The following is a 19,739-nucleotide window of genomic DNA, read 5'->3' on the forward strand; positions in this document are numbered from 1 at the left end:
CCACAAGGCAGTGGGTTGCTTTCACAAAACATAATACCAGAGAATGTTATGCCATAAATATCTAAAGAAGTCAGGCCAAAAATTACAACTAGAGGCCAGTCATCAAAAAAACGGGGGGGGGGCGGGAGTGAGGCCCCACAGCCAAAGAAAAAAAGGGGCAGGTAGTAACTAAACATCTTAAATCGACCGATGTTCTACCTAGGCTAGAGATTGATCAGTGTGAGCACGTAGATGATGACCATAATTTGGAAGCCAATAGGCCCATATTGCAAGCAGAGGTGCCCCGCACAATAACCGCGCCATCAGTAGAAGGGGGGCTTTTTTGGGACAAACTACAAGCGGTATTAGCAGCACACTTAAACTCTATCCTCCTAAAACTGACTGATATTGGAATAGGCTACATTCACTTAAAGAGAAAATCAATGTTTCTCCACCTTGACTAGCTCACATGTATAAGCCAACAGAAATTGCGGTTGGGGCTGTTGGGGAGGAAATACGAATCATGACTCCCCCAGTTGAAGCACAGTTACTGGATGGTTTAGACCAAAGGAAGGCCTACCCATATGATAGCCACTTGCATTACAGATCCAGGATCCCATGCGAAGAGATGGACAGCCCACAGAAAATAATTCTTCTGCTATGAAAAGGGTAAACTCGAAGCAAGCTAAATCAGTCACCAACCCCTTAAGTCAATGCCCCACCAAGGGTCAGCAGAGCGACAATCCGATCACAAGTGACACTGATATTAATCTGCACCTCCCACCACTAGCTACACCTTACATCATCATTCTAGCTAATGTCCCGGTACTACAGCTAGGTCAGAGGGAACATTGGTCCACATTGAGGAATAGGGCATTACATTTTTTAAATACAAAAACAGGATTGGCTCATAAATTGTTATTTGTCGACTTTAAGATGGCCCGTAGGATTAGGTGGGTGGGGGCAACGACCAAAAATCTAGCAGGAGACTGTGTCGTGCTGATCTTTAGATCTCCAGGCCTGGTCAAATCAATACTTGATATGACGACAAATCAAAATCAATTTGGGTACAATCATATTATCTCTGTACTTCCGTTGGGCTTTTTTTATCCTCCACCCAAACCAATAAATCATAATATGGAAGCAGTGAGATATACTTCGATCCACCAGCACCCTAAGCACTTTGAGATACAACCCTGGTGCCATAGAAACCGATTTGCCCCACTGAGCGATTTGGCCAAAATAGATTGACTGCTAACTAACGGGGGTAGGTTGGAGGAAAATATTCTTGACCCTCATAAAACTGGCATGGGTGCTGTGGTACTTAATGATAATTTTGAGCAACTTCCTCCGAAGTAGAGTAAAGGGTTTGATAAACACCCTTTATCCCAGCTACATAATACGAGTCTGGGAGGATTGGGTTTAATTACTGCCCCATCCAACCAGAACTCGAGTGGCCTTAACAGACAAGCCATGCAAGCACCTTATTCCCAAAGAAAGTGTCACCAGCTACGCCTACTTTCCTGGAATGTAGCAGGGATTATTCAAAAGCTAACAGATGAGGTCTGGGTTCGGTACATTAAAACATTTGATATTATTTGTACCCAAGAAACATGAAGTAGAACAGACGTTAACATAGATGGATATTTGTTGCTAAATGTCCTAGCGGAACCATCACTGTCAGGGAGGGCAAGGGGGGGATTGGTAACCTTCATCTCAGTGGGGTATGAGGCGCTCGTATTCGAAAAGGTAATTAATTCACCCTGATAACAACTGATCATGTGTTTAATTTGTTAGATGTAAGTTTATTATTAATGAATTGGTACTATGACATTTTCGATGAGCAAAACACGGGGGTCATAAATCATCTACAAGAGGAAATTGTCAAAATTGCACTAAAATTCTCTCCTTCATGCATTATTTGGGTTGGAGATTTTAACTGTACAATATGTCACCAAAGCCATAACAAAGTGTGCGGGTTGACTGATCTTGATGATTCACTGCTTGCCCATTTTAAACATACTCCCTAGGGGAATGCATTAAACTCAATCATTCTTGTTAACGACTTATCCCCGGCGAGCAATCTAGTGGACAGCTCGGTGGCATACTTCCCGACATTTCAGGGTGAGGGCAGAATCAGCACGATTGATTTTATGTAGATTACCAGGAGGTATTCTGATCTTTGAGAAAATTTCCTGGTTGAACCGAACCCTGCCAGTGACCACAATCCTCTAACAGCCTCTCTAAAAATCAAGGCCCCGACGGAGATGGCTGTGGATTGTCCTCTAAAATATAACTGTAATCAAGGGGTAAGGTTGAAATGGAATAGATCATGATCATGTCAAATTTTAGGAGAATATAATTAAGTCTAACTTAACTCATGTGATGACTTGTTTAACCTACTCAGCCGGCCCCCGGAATCCATCAAAGGGGGTTTTGAAATCATATGTGAAGATGTGGCAAAAAATCTGCTTAAATCAGTAAAAAAAATGAATCGCACTCAATATTAATGGTTTGATTCAGAGTGCTCAGCGGCAAATAGAGCTTTAAAAACCGCATTAAGCACAGCTCCACGGGAGAGGGCCTTGATTAAGGAAGCTAGACGGTCTTACAAAAATACAATAGAGCGTAGAAAAGAAGAATTGAGACGCCAGGCCTGGGAAGATTTAGAAAAGGCAGGAACGCTAAGAGATTCTCGGACCTTCTGGGAGGTGATTAACCGTCCATTGTTCACGGATGTGAGCAGGAACGTGGAAACAAATATAACGGGTTTAGCTTGGGAGTCCCATTTTTCTAAGCTTTTGAACCCAAATGATATTAGTCCACAGGTCAGTCAGTCATATATATTTTTTAATCCTGAATCAGCCCAGCAATTAAGTGTATCCCTAACTTTAGGCGAAGTAGAGGAGGCTCTTCGAAAGGCATTGCCTTTTCAAGCCCCAGGCCCAGACTGGGTTCCTTTGGACCTCTTTAAAAGAAATCCGGCACTCTGGGGCCCCGTACTATTAAACGTTTTTAGAGCTGCCATAACGGGCCAGACCCCACAATCTTGGAAGAAAGCTGTGGTAGTGCCAATATTTAAAAAGGGAAACAGAAACGAGCCGACCTGTTACAGGCCGATTTCCCTTATAGATGCCACATGTAAGGGTGATGGGAGGGTAATTCTGGCACGCCTGGAGTTATGAGCTAACAATGCTGGGCTTATATCATATACTCAATATGGGTTTAGGAAAGGAATGGGAACTGTCAAACAGTGCCTCAACTTGTCAATGATCATGGGCAAGTACATGTAGGCCAGGGGACGTCGATCCACCTGGCCTTCATGGACTTGTCCAGTGCCTTCGGCACGGTGTGCAGGAGTAAGTTGTGGGCGCTGATGGAAGATCCGGGCTTTGAGTAACCACTTGTCACTCTCCTCCGTAGACTACATGCTTCCACCTCTGTAGTTATCTGTTATTGCCCACGGGGAGAGAAGACTAAGCCCATCGCTTCGACAGAGGGGGTCCGGCAAGGCTGCATTCTAGCCCTGTTTTTAATTTTGGTCTATACAAATTGGCTGGAGCAGTTACTGTTAAACCAACATTTGGACCCCCCAAAAATAGCAGGTGCCCAAGTACCTTTATTGTCGCATGCTGATGATACGGTTTTAATGGCCTTGACTGCCAACAGCCTCCAGGGATGTTTGGATGCTTTCACCGAATACGTGACGTCACTAGACCTGAAGGTGAATTATAAGAAATCCTTTGTCATGGTATGTGGGTCAAAATTTACGAAAACACAAAAATACAGTGAATGGGACAGTTATTGAGAAAGTAAAAAATGTCAGCTATTTGGGGAATGTTTTTAACTCTAATTCAAATTGGTATCAACTTTTAGTATCCCAGGTGCAACAAACTTCAAGAGTCATTGAGGGGTTGTTCGATTTGCGGCCAAACTTGGCCATAAGCCTGTTGCAGAGCTCATAACCCTGTACAAATCAAAATGTCAGTCAGGAGCAACTTACGGTGCAGGAGTGTGGGGATATCAAAAGAGTACACAGATCCAAATAATCGAGAACAAATTTTTGAAGAGACTCTTATTTATCCCGTCTAGCTCCCCTCCATCATTTTGCCACTCGGAGGTGGGCATGAATTATATTACAGACAGAATGCACATGGCATCCCTGTTTTTATGGGGGAAAATTTGGTCCACAGAGGAACTGATTTTTATGATAAGCCTGGGTGTGTACCGCCAAATATGAAAATGTCCACAAAGGAAGCTCTTGGATCTGAGTTGAGTATATCATCTAGGCCTACAGATAGATCGGACCCTCCCTTTCTTAAAACAGCAACAATTTTATTTGTCTTTTAGCTTGCAGGGCAATGCACGTTTTTTAACCACATTCGCGCGGCGGGTTTTCCCGCTGCGCGCTGAAGTTTTTAAAACCCCGCGGTTCATGACGAGCTCAGCTCGTCATGAGCGCACGACAGGTAAACCTCATGGCGAGCTGAGCTCGTCATCGGAGCAGAAGGGGTTAATGACAAGATTCTGTTTAGGCACACTGCACTTTCTTGTCGCTTTTCCAAAACAGGTGGGGTGATGTGAGAGGCTACCCCCTGTCCTTGTAATAAAATAGCCCAACAAAATATTATGCACCTTATGCTATTTTGCACCCTATATAAAGACCCCAGGGCGCGCTTTCTTAAACTAAGTTTAAACGAAAACTGTTTCCGCTCCCATAAAGAGGGTTTTAATTATTTACATTCCTTAGCAAATGCTTCCATTGGCAGTTCTGTGCTTAATTTTATAAAAATTGTTTTTATAATAAGGAAACGATATGCAATGTAAAAGTATATCATTTGGTGTTTAATTGTCTGCGAAAGATACTTTTTATGCTTTTTTGCAAATATTGTCTTATTTTATGACTGAATATTTTCCTTGTGAACTATCCCTTAGGGGAACACTGGGAAGACGATTGTGGAACTGAGATTACGGACAAGTCATGGAAGAGTATGCTAGAACACCCCAAAAGAGTTTCGCGTACTGCACGACCTAAATTTCTACAGGCGACGATACTCCATAGATCATATCTTACTCCCCAAACACTACATCGTATGTTCCCGGACAGCCCTCACTGTTGCCCTCGCTGTAGGGGGGATGAGGCGGATTTTCTCCACATGATGTGGTCCTGCCCTAGACTACGGGAATACTGGGGTGGTATTCGACGGGCCCTCCACACTGTGACACAGCTGGCGTCCCGATGAGCTCCTACCCTGCCTTATGGGCCTGCGTAGACACTCGGGGAACAAAAAGTGCGGCTGAGATGCCTTGATCTACCACTCATTTTAGCGATCAGGGCCCTGATGATGAGATGGAAGTCTCCCAGATCCCCTTCAGTTGCAGTGTGGCAGGCAGATGTGCTGCAGTGGGGTTGGGCAGTGGGAGCTGCTCTCCGAAAGGAAGAAGAGAGTGGTCTGAGGAAGCAACCTATAGCAATGAATTGAGAAGCCATGTTGATTGAGTTAGAAGTACTCGAATTGTCCCCAGCGCAGGAGGCTATGTCCCAGTAATATGCACGGGCGAACGGGGTCCTTTGAGTAACGGGCCCTGTTGGTTCACACCATGGCAATTTCATTATAGATGACGCACCCTTTAGCTTGAGGGTTGGTATAGAATTCCCACGGGCAATAAGGAAGCTGTGACCAGTCTGACCACGAGAGGGATGGTGTGGGTTAGGGAGGGTATGGATAGGGGGTTAGTATGAGTTCCTTTCCAAAATACAAATACGCACACCATTGTACTGACACCAAGAGTGTAAACTGTTTACTCCTTAAATGATGATATTGGTCAGCGCTGATATTGGTTATATTTGGGTGGGGCCTAATTATCTTCTGATAACTTGTATTACACTGAACACAAAATATTGCTGTGGTTCGCTTAAAGGGGATGGTTCTAAATTGGAAAAGACTGTACCGACTGAATCATCCTGTACTAATTTTGTTTTATTGCGGTAACTAATAAAGGGCCAGATGTAGGTGGCCAATTACCGGTCGGTAACGGCCGAATTCGGCCGTTACCGACCGGTAATTGGATTTTGAGATGTAGGGCATGCATTTACAGAATCGGTATTTTACCGATTCTGTATTTACCGATTCTGTAAAATTACCGAATCGGTAAATACAGACTCGGTAAAATACTGATTCTGTAAATGCAGATGTAGCTGGCACATGTCGGAGTGCCACAGGGCTTTAAGAATCAGTATTTTACCACCCAATCCAATTGGGTGGTAAAATACCGAATCCAGGTGTGCATGCACATGTGTGCATGCACACCTGTGCCATGTGACACACAGACATGCCCTTAGGGCATGTCTGTGTGCCACATGGCGCACATGCCTATTTTTGGAGTGCCAGAGGGTGTCAAAGTGACACCCCCTGCACCCTTGCTAAAATCGGTATTTACCTATTCTGTAATTACAGAATCGGTATTGGCCATTAATTCCTATGGCCTGCAAGGCCCATAGGAATCAATGGGCAATACCGAATCGGTATTTACAGAATCGGTAAATACCGAATCTTAACGATTTGGTATTTACCGAATCTGAAATACCTACATCTCCCCCCCTCTATATTACCACTTCTTAAATACCGAATCGGTATGATTCGGTATTTAAGAAGTGGTAAAATAAAATTACCTACATCTGGCCCACAGTGTGTTAAAAAAAATGTTTTCCTTGTGGACTTTTATGATTCATCTGCAATCGAATAAAGGTTTCTGACTGACTGAGAATACCTAATATTAAGGGACCACTGTGTATGTAAATTAATAAGGCAACTTGAGGGAGTCATTCATCATGTATTATGTTGAAAGTTGGGATGACTAAAATATGCAGTGCGTACCTTGAACTGGGGTCTCCAGTTCAGCCCACTTCCACGTTGTGCATTCTAGTCTGCTCAGGGCACTTTCAAATTGGTGAAAGGTTTAAGACCGATGCTGCCACCTTAAACCTTAAATGTGTCACTATGCAATATTAGCATATGTGAGAAGCTGAAGTGCGCTAGTTTAAATCTGTCTTACCTCTGAAAAGAATCATTAACACTAGTGGAAAAGTGGATATTTGGAAATATTATTTGTCCAAGAGTTTACAATCTCGGACTCAACTTGTTGACACCACCACCCACCTCGCAGGACACACGCTTGACCCTATCTTCACCTCCAATAAACACATCTCCTTCGATCACACCACAGCTCTCCATTGGACAGACCACAACTGCGTTCACTTCAGCTACAAAAAGACCACGACCCACAACCCCCCTCAACCCATTCCTCGAAGAAACTGGAACAAAATCACCACCGACCAACTCTTCACATCACTAAACCAAAACCCTCCTGCCACATCATCGGACCCAAACCAAGCTGCCACCAAACTCACACAATGGATCACCCACAGCGCTGACGCAATAGCACCCTTGAAAAACCATCAGATCAAACAAGGTAGCAAAAAGGCCCCCTGGTTCAATGATGACCTTAAGAAATCCAAAAAGTTATGTCGTACCCTCGAGAAAACCTGGAGAAAAAACCCAACCTCTGACAACCTGACCACCTTCAAGAATGCCACCCGCAAACACCACCAATTGATCAGATCCACCAAGAAATCAGCATTCAAAGATCGACTCGACAACAACGCCCACAACAGCAAGGAACTATTCAACATCGTCAAAGAATTTACCAACCCCACCGCCGGCACCAACAACATCACTCCCTCCCAAGACCTCTGCCACTCTTTATCCTCTTTCTTCCACAACAAAATCGCCGACATACATAACAGCTTTGAAAACCAGCCCGATGAACAGCCCACTCCACCCACCTCCGAACCAAAACAGCACTCTCACAACCTATCCGCCTGGAACCCAATCACCACTGAAGACACCATCCGCCTGATGAACTCCATTCACTCAGGATCGCCAACCGACCCATGTCCCCACCACATCTTCAACAAAGCAGACTCCATCATCGCACCCCATCTCCGCGATATCATCAACTGTTCCTTCAACTCCGCTACCTTCCCGGAAAGCTGGAAACATGCCGAACTCAGCGCCCTTCTGAAGAAACCCACAGCTGACCCCTCTGAACTTAAGAACTACCGCCCCATCTCACTCCTCCCATTCCCTGCCAAAGTCATTGAGAAAGCCGTTAACAGTCAGCTCGCCGCCTTCCTGGAATCCAACAATTCCCTCGACCCTTCACAGTCCGGCTTCCGAGCCAAACACAGCACCGAAACCGACCTCATCGCAGTCACAGACGACATCCGAACACTACTGGACAACGGAGAAACAGTTGCCCTCATCCTACTCGACCTCTCCGCCGCCTTCGACACAGTATGTCACAGCACTCTCATACAACGCCTCTACAACGTCGGAATACAAGGAAAAGCTTTGGATTGGATCATCTCGTTCCTCACCGGAAGAACCCAGAGAGTCCGCCTCCCCCCATTCAAATCAGTGGCCACCGAAGTCATCTGTGGTGTACCACAAGGATCTTCACTCAGCCCCACCCTCTTTAACGTATATATGAGTCCCCTCGCATCCATCGCGCGCCAACACAACCTCAACATCATCTCCTACGCAGACGACACCCAGCTGATCCTCTCCCTCACCAAAGACCCTAACACCGCCAAAACCAATCTACACGAAGGAATGAAAGAAGTAGCCGAATGGATGAAGAACAGCCGTTTAAAACTAAACTCGGACAAAACGGAAGTCCTCATCTTAGGATCATCCCCCTCTGCCTGGGACGACTCATGGTGGCCACCGGCCCTGGGTACAGCACCTATACCTACAGATCACGCACGTAACCTGGGCTTCATCCTAGACTCCTCCCTCTCGATGACCAGACAAGTCAATGCCGTCTCATCTTCATGCTTCAACATCCTACGCATGCTCAAAAAAATCTTCCGCTGGATCCCCACCGAAACAAGAAAGACAGTCACCCACGCACTGGTCACCAGCCGACTGGATTATGGAAATACCCTTTACGCCGGGACCACAGCCAAACTACAGAAAAAACTCCAACGCATCCAAAACGCCTCAGCCAGACTCATACTGGACATTCCCCGTCACGCTCACATTTCCGGTCACCTGAAGGATCTCCACTGGCTCCCCATCAACAAGAGAATAACGTTCCGTCTCCTCACCCACGCACACAAGGCCCTCTACGACCTAGGACCCGAATGCCTCAACACACGACTATCCTTCTACACACCCACCCGCCAACTACGATCATCCAATCAAGCCCTCGCCGCAATTCCGCGCATCCAAAGATCCACCATGGGAGGAAGATCCTTCTCCTACTTAGCGGCCAAAACCTGGAATTCTCTCCCCACTCACCTCCTTCTTACACAAAACCACCTCTCATTCAGAAAGCAACTAAAAACCTGGCTATTCGATAAGTAATGCACCCACCCTCCCTCTAGCGCCTTGAGACCCTCTGGGTGAGTGGTGCGCTATACAAATTCCTGAACTTGAACTTGAACTTGAACTTGAACATACATCTGTGCTAAAATCAGTCTGGAATGGGCCTAGCCTCGCAGAATAAGAAAATCAAACTGATGAGTCTGCTTTGCCTCAAAGGGATGTCAGAGCTTCCCATGACATAGCACTTCTGCCACAAACCAGACTCTCTATCAAAAATAATTCTTTCAAATTTAGAAGTTAAAAGTTCAACAAGTCTGTTCCGAAAATATTGCAGTGTGCATACAAAGACAGTCATTTCTATCGCTAGTGTATAGGCGTGAATCCGTACATAAACCTTATCTTGTTAAACTATATCAAGTGCGCTTTAGATTTATCGTTTTCATGTTCCTCTTAATAAGCTTTGCCAGGTTTCTCCAGCTTTTCCCCAAACTGTCTCAAACTGTTGCCATTTTACAAACCAGCCACAATGCTAACACTCATTCTTAAATGTGTCCCAGATAGCGTCTGCATAGCTTACGGGTGTGTAGCGCTCTACACTTCTACAGAAAATAACAATTCCTCCATTTCACTATATTCAAATGACTTTTGCTTTTTACTACAATTTTTCACATTTACAGCACCAGCTGCTTCAAAATAATGCAACACTTACATAAAATAAATACGGTAATAATTTAGAATGCAATGTTAACAACAGAAAAGTCCATCCGGGGGTGCAAATCAAGACAAAGGAATACAATCTGCTGTGAATTTCTGAGGCAGCGGGATAAGAAGTGATGGTTTCCAATATCTGACAGTAGAACCATGAGGCAGTCCGGGCGGTATCCTAGGTTTGCACAATCAGGGCACGGGGTCGTTTCTTCACTCACCAGAGCCGTGGATATGAATGATTGATTCTCCAGGGTTGCTGGAGCCATTTTGCTGGCACACCTTCCCCATATGTGTTACAGATCGGTTCTTGCTGCTGTCAAGAGAATTTTGTAATGAGACTGTAATTGCTCCAGTATTACTGCTCGTAAACCATGCAATTAATCCTTACGACATCAGTGTTCAATTTTTGGGAGCGCACTGGGCTGTGTGCGTCAGAAATGTATCTTATTATTCGTGTCTGGGGATGGCTGGGCTTCCTCAGGGCTTGCTTTGACCCAGGATCATTATCCCGTGATAAAGCCCATTATTTTTAATCTGTGGCACCATGATGTTTTTTTTTATTGTTGTTGCACAGATTGGATCCACTACTTCAATTCAGCTGTTATTGGAAGTCATATTGGTACTAGGAGAAATAGTTCTCCTGCTCAAGTTTAAAATAGTAGCAACTAAATATGTTGCTTCTTCAGCGATTTGCATTCTTCAGTGTGCAAACCCCTTCTGGCAACACCGCTAGCTGTTGATTCTCCGTGACATTGATGATGCTGGCCTTTCACGAACAAACCGCTTCGGAGCACGTTAAATCCAGCGTCACGATTAATTTGCATTGCATTGATAGTGCCCAATCCCACAATTAATGATACACTTCTGCATAATGTTTAGTTGGAGCCTGTTTATGAGTCTGGTTTGCAGATTTTGTAGGAGCACTGCACTCCAGAATACTTTCCTGCACATGTTTTGCCAGGCTAACCTTGTCAAAAAAGCTTGGATTCTGGAAAAAAAATATGGGTGAATTGCTGCGCAAACACCTCATTCTGTGGTTACTCACCATTCTTGATGGTCGATATAACAGTGGTGATAAAAATGCCGCAGTTGGGAATTATCTCACGCTGCAGTTTAGCATTCCTAGGAGCGGTATTAGTGCATCAGTTTAATAATACTTTTTAGCAACATCAACCTTACAAATAGGGGTTTGCAGCAACATTATAGATTGCGGCTGATGTCAGAAAAGACTATGGGGCGTATGTATCAAGCCCGTTTCCCATTCCCTAACGGCGAACGGGAAAAGGCCTTTTGGGATGTATCATCACAAAAGGGCATTGCAAATTAGAGAATCGCAAAATTTGTGATTCTCTATTTTGCGATTGCATTTAAGAATCGCAAATTGTGATTCCTTAAATGCAAAGTATGAAGCACAGAAAAATTACAATTTGGCCTTAAGAAATCGCAAATTACCATCAACTTCAAGTTGGTAGTAATTTGCGATTTCTTTAGGCATGTATGAGCGTCACATGTGTATACATACATATTTCAGGGGTACAACATGGTGTACTTTTGATACCCTGGCACCCCTGAAATTGCATTCACAATTTGCGATTCTCTAATTGCGAATCGCAAAATGAGAAGGTCTTCCCATTTATTCCGATGGGCCTCCTAGCCCATAGGAATGAATGGGAAGGTATACCTTAATTATGCTTCGTGATTTGCAATTCGCAATTAAGGAATATTAAGGAATTTCAAATATTATTGCAATTCCTACATACATAGCATTTTGCGATTCCTTAATAGCAATTCGCTAAAAATCTCTATTAAGGAATCGCAAAAGGGCTTGTTCATACATATGCCCCTATGTCAAGTGTGTTATTAGTACTCCATTGCAAATTTGCACTGGATTTCAGCTGCCTAGCATGACTCTTAGGGCCTTATTACGACCTGGCGGTTTTAGGACCGCCTGGCTTGTTGTGAGGCGGCAGTGGTGGTCTTACAACCGCCACATTATGAACCTAGTGGTTGTGCTGCCCTGGGACTGCCGACTCTGCTAGGAAACCACCATTCCCTGATGGTGGTGCAGCGGTCCAAGGGCATTCAAATGCTTGGTGGTTAGCCTCATGAAGAACACACAATTATTGGTAACAAATTCATTCAAAACATAAAGTATATACTGCATAATGAACATGAAACGTTCCTTGCCTTGACTTGTGTTGTGGTTTTATTTTCTTTGGTAGACCTTCTTTAGCCAACACAGTTTTTGTCTTCCATGGGAAGTGTCCCTACGACTTCATCAAGGCTAAAAACAATACAAACACCACCATTGCTTTATAGTACATAAATACAGAAGGTCACAGTGGATATTAGTCCCAATTTAGATTGCCAAAACAACACCACACAATGGGGGTTATTAGGACCTCAGGTGGATCGCCACCGCCCGCATAGCGGTGGAGATCCACCTGAGATCCGTCACCGCTTGCCACCCATTTCCCCCTGCCATATTACTATAGCGAGGGGACCACGGCGGACGGTGGCGATCTGCCCGAGATTCATCCCAGCTTGCCACCCATTTCCCCCTGCCATATTACTATGGCTGTCCCTTTTCACGTCAGGATGTTGTCCGCCCGCCCGCCTAATGTGCCCCTTTGTGTCTTTCGACTAAAGTTCCTATATTGTAGACCCATGCACATGTATAATTTATTTATGTGCAGAGGTAACCAAAAATGTTACCCAAGATTGGTGACATAAAAGTTCCTGGCAAAACTCAAAACTTAAGCATGCCAAATTGCAACATACACTATATTGGTGATGGAGCACCTATCTTATGTGACATTCTTATATGGTAAAAAGAACAATTGATGGACATAATACAGAGCAATGTCATATATTCACCCCAGTACAGAGAGCAAGGCTGGGTAAATATATATCTCCCCATGCCATTCCAGTTTGAACCCAGCCATATGTAAATCAGTCTTGACCCTGTTTCCAGTGGGAACAGTCCAGCCCGAACTGCCAGATCCTCCCTGGACTGGAAACAAGCATCTTAGGACCAGTTTCGGGGTTTAACCCCTCCTCAGCCGGGAAGTTTGACTCTAGTGGCATGGAGAGCACAGCACCCAGGTCTGGGCATTCCCGTCCCACCTGGGGTGGCAAATGCAAAGTGAACAATTGATGGACAGAATGCAGAACAATGTCATACATTCACACCAGTGCAGCGATCTCGGCATGGCATGGTGAGCAACAGAACAATGGATCTAATCCAGATCTCTTGACTGGGGGTGAATGTTTTGATTAGTTCTGCATTCCGTTCATCATTTGTGTATCTTTTGATTTCTCACCCTAAGTGCACCTGGTATGCCCAGACGTGGGTCCTGGGCTTACTGTGCCACTGGATTCAAGCTATCCTCACTGATGAGGGGTGAAGCCCCGAAACAGGTCCTAGGATGCTTATTTCTGGTCCAGGGAGGACCTGGCTTGGTAGTTCGGTCTGGACTGTTCCCATGAGGCACAGGGTCAAGACTGATTTGCATATGGCTGGGTCTAAACTGGGGTGGCATGGTGAGCAGAAGAACAATGGATTTAACCCCGTTCTCTTGACTTGGGGTAAATGATTTGTTCTGCATTCCGTCCATCATTTGTGTATCTTTTGCATTCTTATATGGTGGCACAAACAAACCACCTATCTTGTGTGGCATGCACAATTAGCAGATCTGAAAAAGAGCTTCTTATATGAGAAACATGCTCCACTTTTCCTTATATCCCCAAGTCACTGTAGCAGGACATCTGTCTGTAGTAGTGCAAAAGGACTTAGGGGCAACCCATGATGTGTAACCACCCGTTGGAAACTAATTGTACCTATAGTGTCTAGGATTCCGCAGGTATAAAGATTGACCAAAAAGTAAATACACATTTAAGGAAAATCTGGTTATGTTGGAGCCTACTTCCAGCGTGGTGTGAATAAACCTGCACCGGAGGTCGTCTGTTCCTTGTGCCTAACAAGGCACTAATATCGTGAGCTGATATCCTCCAACGCTACAATATGTGGTTGCGGTATAAAGTTGTATATTCTACCTGTACAAAATTAAATCAGGGAATACTAAATCCATGGCGAAGAGTACACAGTTATGCTAAACTGTATGCAGTCTCATCTAATACATATTGGCACTTACCAATCATAAGATGCCAGAAAATCTGCAGTAAGTCTCTCATACTGCTTGATTTTTGTATAATAGTGGCACCTCTCTGTTTCTCACAGATCTATTTGGGGCACCACGTTTAATGAATATAGCTAAAGCCTTGTGGGGATGCAGTTAGTCCCTGTGTAGCAAAAAGGCAAGCGCCTTTTCAGAAGTAAGTCAAATACAAGCTTCTTAGAGAGGCATGTCAAGCAAAGCCCTTGTTGCCCCCAAAGATTTTTCGCTTCCTGATTCCAGCGCATTACCCGAATGGTTGTATTTCCGTATATATTCTGGGCAAGTGAGCTCCATTTGGAAATTTGGTCGATGACTGACTTAACCATCAGACGTCTTATTCTAAAGTGTATGATGGGCGCCATCTTGAGATGTATTTACGCAAGGCCAAGAGTGCTTGGTCCCCCATGTAAATACATCGATAAGTGCCTAACATTGTTGTGACATAACCAGGTTTGCCGTGAAGTGCTTCCTTCACAGTCATAATGCCCCTGCATCAGTGGGTTAGATATTAAGTCTCACCTAGTTTCTAAATGCACTAGATAACCCCATGTAACTCCATCCACACAGTGGGTCTTTGTGGTTCTGATGTTCATAACGTTTTCCTTTTATATAGGAATAAGTACAGTATAATTGTTCACACTTGAGAATGGTCAATGCCAACTCTTATGCATTGGTAAGAGGAAAGGGAAATTCACTTGTCCACTTGAATTATTTTACTTTAATGATTACTGTTGTATTACAGTGCTTGTTAACCACTAGATTTTAAATGCAGTTAACTCCTGAGTAGTTTATCTTGGCACTAGTCCTAGTGCTCTAACCATGCTTTCTAAGGGGTGAATACCCCATAGATTACAAGCAGGTTGGTTTTTCCACACCCAGTTTTAATACGTGTGGGAGAACCATACCTTTTTTTCCAACCAGCAATGATGGCTGAAAAAAATCATAAGAGTCTTTGGCCGCAGCAGTAGCATAGTCTCAATCTGTGTTTTTTTTGCAGGGTGAGCACATTGCTCTCTTCACTAGATAAACAATCCCCTTCTATCTCCTTCTCTCCCTACCCTCCACTTCTTCACTCGCAGCCACAGGCCTGCATACAGTGACCAACTGCTCAGAGGCTCTGTGGGGCAGTATCTGGACACCTAAACAGCTGAGTAGCCAAGCCCACTGAGCATGGCCAAAAGCAATGCACGTTGGGGGTTAAATTTATCGGCAGTGTTCCTTTGTTTAACTGCTAGGGTTCCTTTTAAAACAACCTGAGAAATTTACTGGAAAAAACAGGTCAAGTGACATTACGGTTCTAAATCGAAACCTAAAATACACTGAAAACCAGTAATTATGGACCAATACACTAATCATAACTCACCTGTCCGATATGAAAATCGTAATGACCCCTAGACTATTCATGACCTCACACATGATGTGGCATTGATGGCATCATTGGTGACATTAATTCATACCATTCAATTGACATTATCGATGATGTCACTATGACAATAGTACAATTTCTTTAGCTATTTGTTATGGTTTAATGATGATGTATTGTGAGTTTAGAAACAGTCTAATCTGGGGCCAAATTCTAAGGCAAACAACTGTAATTCCTGTAAAAGTTAAATGAACATTAGTGTTGCTTTTTGCTGTAGAATACATTTACATTTACCTGTTAAGGATGGCAAAGTTACTTTTAACTTGGCTCCAATGCACTGCTCAAGGCTATTCAGGAAGTCTCAGGGAAGAGGCGTGGCGCTGCGGCCAGGGTGACTGACACCGGATGCTGGGGCTCACGGTTCGATCCCCGGCACCTGTGGCAGGTCAGCCCAGCACTATGTGACTCTGGTGTAATGTTGTGCAGTCTAGTAGTTGGGATGGGAGGAGCAGGAGGCTGAGGGAAGAGGCGGAGTATGAACAGGAAGGGCAGTTAGTGTAGGGACAGGGACATGAATGGAAGCAGGCAATAAAGCTCCAATGAATATGTATACATTTGTCTGTCGTTATTGAAGTCACGACATGACAGCTGGCGACGAGGGTGGGATCGATGTGTCTACCACCCACAGAACCCTGCAGGAGCGTCCCGTCCCGAGCAGCGTCTGAAAAAGAGAAGTGCTGCTGTAAAGAGTGAGGCTGCCGCCTGAATCGAGAGGCCAGCAGCAGGTGACCCTATTCCCCAGTCAGGCGACTGTGTGGAGTCCAAGAGGAGCCGAAATAACAAGCGCCGGGGCGCTTGAGAGAAAAAGCGCGCGATCGCGCCAAAAACGCGACTCACGCCTGATGCGTGCAAGTTGGCACGCGCTGAAAGAACAGAAGTCGGGAGCCCACTCCGACTCCCCCTGCCACCCCAAGTTGTAAAAGATTGCCCCCTGATAGTGGGTACTGCCCCAAGAAGGCCTGCTGACCAGTGCCATCGAGCGTGGTGAAAACGGAGCTCGAGTGGCGCACGACATCGGGATCTCACCCCCGATGCGTGAGATTCGGCAAGTTGTCGCCGAGTGAGCCCGGGACCTAATGAAGCAAGGTGGGAGCCCACCCCAACCTTACCTGAACGTGGCAGCTGCAGAAAAGGTGTGGAGATCTGGAGAGTGCTGCCCCTGAGACCGGCTGCCGGTGAGTCCTGAAGAAAGAATCAGCCTTGAGAGAATGAATGGAGATGAAGTCTCGTGTGAGCTGAGAGTTCAGTAACAGCGGCCATTTTGAAGTCAGGCAGCTATCAGGACATCTCCTATGTGTGGATTGCAAGCGGCCATTTTGAGGTCAGGCAGTGTCAGACATTAAGAAATAACCATTGGTACATGCAAAACAAGCATTAATACCTGCAAAACAAACACTGGCGAAGACCAAACGAGCATTGGTTGAGACAAGGAAACAACAAACAAGCACGAGTGAGCAGTGCAAGGTGAGCGCCCTAAAGAGCACAAGTGCGTTGATATCACGTCAGCCCAGCCATGTCAACTTCACCCGCTCGAAATGGAGGTGGTGCAGCTGTGGCTGCTCCTGCCGCGCCCATCATTTCTCATCTACGCCCCCCGGAGCCATTGACACTAGTGGCGGGCGGAAGTATGGGTCCTCGGTGGCAGGAGTGGTTGGAAGATTTTGAAGACTACCTAAAGGGCTTGAAAGTCGCCGGAGACAAGGACAAACTAATTGCACTCCGCAATCTTGTTGGCAAAGAAATTGGGAAAGTGATCAAAGAACTACCGACAGATGATAAAGGGACCTATGATAAAGTACGTGATGCACTTAACAAAAAGTTTGTACACAAAAGAAATGTGGACTACGAGAGGTATGTGTTTCATCAGGCCCGCCAAGATAAAGAAGAAATGATGAGCACCTTCATCTCACGACTGCGTCGACTATCACAATATTGCAATTTTGACTCCTTTTCAACTGACGATGCCGTCCGATTGAAAGTCATCGATGGTTGTCATTCAGAAACCCTTCGCAGGCGACTGCTGAGAAAGAGTCATAACCTCGATGAGATTGAAGAGATGACAGGAGTGCATGACCAGGCAGAAGAACATGCAAAGGTCATGGAGACAGGACGGGGCGAGAAAAAGGAGCAGGCGTACTGGACTCAAAGCTCCGGTCCTCAGAGAAGGTCTGGTGACCATCAGAGAAAGTCTCGCCCAGCGTCTAGACACACACATCGAAGTCATCAATGCCACGACTTGAGAAGGAGAGGAAAGAGATCGAGCTACACCAGAAAGCCAGAACATACAAGGAAGTGCTATCGATGTGGGTATGACTTCCCACACACAGATACGTGTCCAGCGATGGGGCAACAGTGCCGTAAATCTGGACGCATGAACCATTTCGAAATCATATGTGGAGTATACAACACGGAGAGGAAGAGTGAGAAAACTAGATCTCGGACGGATGGCAGGCGACACCATGCAAAGGCTGTGCAAGACAGGGTAGTGTCGTCCTCTGGCTCGTCACATTCCAGCAGAAAGTCTCACAACTCGCACTGGACTAGGCGGTCAATGTCCAGGGACTCAAGGTCGACTTCTCGAGAGACAAAATTCACCGACGAATAGGTCTGCATGGTGGCAGACCCGGATCAACTAAAAAAATATCCTCCGCTGGACATTGAAGTGGGGAGTCACGCCACTAAATTTGTACTTGATAGTGGAGCGTCGCTAAACTACATGCCAGTGACTGAATACAAAAAGATGAGACCGCAGCCCACGTTAAGCCCTGCGCACGTCAGAGTATTCACCTGGATGTCGAAAAAACCACTTCACTGTCTGGGCAAGTTCGCTACAACACTTAAACATGAGTCTACAACAATTCAAGCCTACATTCACGTCATCCATGGACCGGAGGCTGATTGTCTCCTCAGTTTGCCCACAGCTGAAAGACTCAGACTGGTCAAAATATTGTATCGAGTACATGACAATCCCGACATTGTCCGGAAGTTTCCCAAGCTCTTCCAAGGACTTGGCAAAATGAATAAGTGCCTGATTCGCTTACACATAAATAACCAGGTGCGTCCTATTGCTCAACATCCACGGCGAGTCCCTTTTCACCTAAAACAGGCAGTGGAGGACGAGATTCAGGAACTACTTCAAGCGGACATTATTGAAAAAACAGACGGTCCCACACCATGGGTGTCCCCTGTGGTGATCGTCCCCAAGAAGGGCACCCCTGAGAAAGTGAGATTATGTGTGGACATGAGGCTCCCCAACACTGTAATTGAACGGGAACGACATCCAGGGCCTCACCTGAGCGACATGATAGCAGCGCTAAATGGAGCCAGGGTCTTCTCCAAATTAGATCTCAATAAAGGATATCGTCAATTGGAGTTACATGAAAAATCGAGATACATCACAACGTTCGCAACACATTTGGGTCTATTTCGCTATAAAAGACTACGTTTCGGAATCTCTTCCGCAGCGGAAATCTTTCAAGAGGTGATCCGTCAAACCATCAGGCACATCCCGAATTCACTGAACTACAGTGACGATATACTGGTGTATGGATCAAATACTCAAGAACATGATCAGGCCCTGGACCGCGTGTGTCATGCCCTCCTGGAAGCAAACCTAACGTTGAACAAAGACAAGTGCGATTTCCATAAGTCAACACTCAAGTTCTTTGGTCACGTCTTTTCAGGAGCTGGGATGAAGCCTGACCCCGAGAAAGTGACTGCGCTCAACACCACCAAGAGCCCTCAAGATGTCAGCGACGTCCGATCATTCCTGGGCATGGCCAGCTACTGCTCCAGATACATCAAAGACTATGCAACGATCAGTCATCCCCTTCGTGCTCTCACAAAACAAGGACAACCGTTTGTGTGGAGCCCCTCGTGCGAGAGGGCATTCCAAGAAATCGAGCAAGCAGTGGAGTCAGCGGATAATCTGGCCTATTTCAACACCAAAAGGAAGACGGAAATAACTGTGGATGCCAGTCCTGTAGGTCTTGGCGCCATTCTGTCTCAATATGACAACGACACGGAGCGACGCTACATCGTGGCATACGCCAGCCGCAG

This window comes from Lissotriton helveticus, chromosome 9, assembly GCF_964261635.1.
Source record: "Lissotriton helveticus chromosome 9, aLisHel1.1, whole genome shotgun sequence".
In the NCBI taxonomy this organism is placed as follows: domain Eukaryota; kingdom Metazoa; phylum Chordata; class Amphibia; order Caudata; family Salamandridae; genus Lissotriton; species Lissotriton helveticus.